The 256-nt window shown below is 46.9% G+C and overlaps 1 non-coding gene across 1 annotated transcript; it reads right to left on the reverse strand.

The window, feature by feature from the left end:
- Positions 1-44: 44 nt before the first annotated feature.
- Positions 45-163, reverse strand: LOC118345684. The gene has a single exon (XR_004799182.1). It is a non-coding gene; the product is annotated as a 5S ribosomal RNA (ribosomal RNA).
- Between the last annotated feature and the right edge of the window lie 93 nt (positions 164-256).

A 256-nucleotide genomic window follows, 5' to 3' on the forward strand; every position in this document is an offset into this window, starting at 1 on the left:
CCTTCTTGTCAATTTATCTCGCAAGGCGGAAAAAACAAAAACGAGGGGTGCAACACGAGGACTTCCCAGGAGGTCACCCATCCTAGTACTACTCTCGCCCAAGCACGCTTAGCTGCGGAGTTCTGATGGGATACGGTGCATTAGTGCTGGTATGATCGCACCCATCAAACTAATTACTTAAAATTCAAATAATCCTTGAGCGACATACTAGCGTCCTTCCGATCCCAATCCAAACAGAGATCTGATCCAAACCCAT

This window comes from Juglans regia, unplaced genomic scaffold (assembly GCF_001411555.2).
Source record: "Juglans regia cultivar Chandler unplaced genomic scaffold, Walnut 2.0 Scaffold_3702, whole genome shotgun sequence".
Taxonomy (NCBI): domain Eukaryota; kingdom Viridiplantae; phylum Streptophyta; class Magnoliopsida; order Fagales; family Juglandaceae; genus Juglans; species Juglans regia.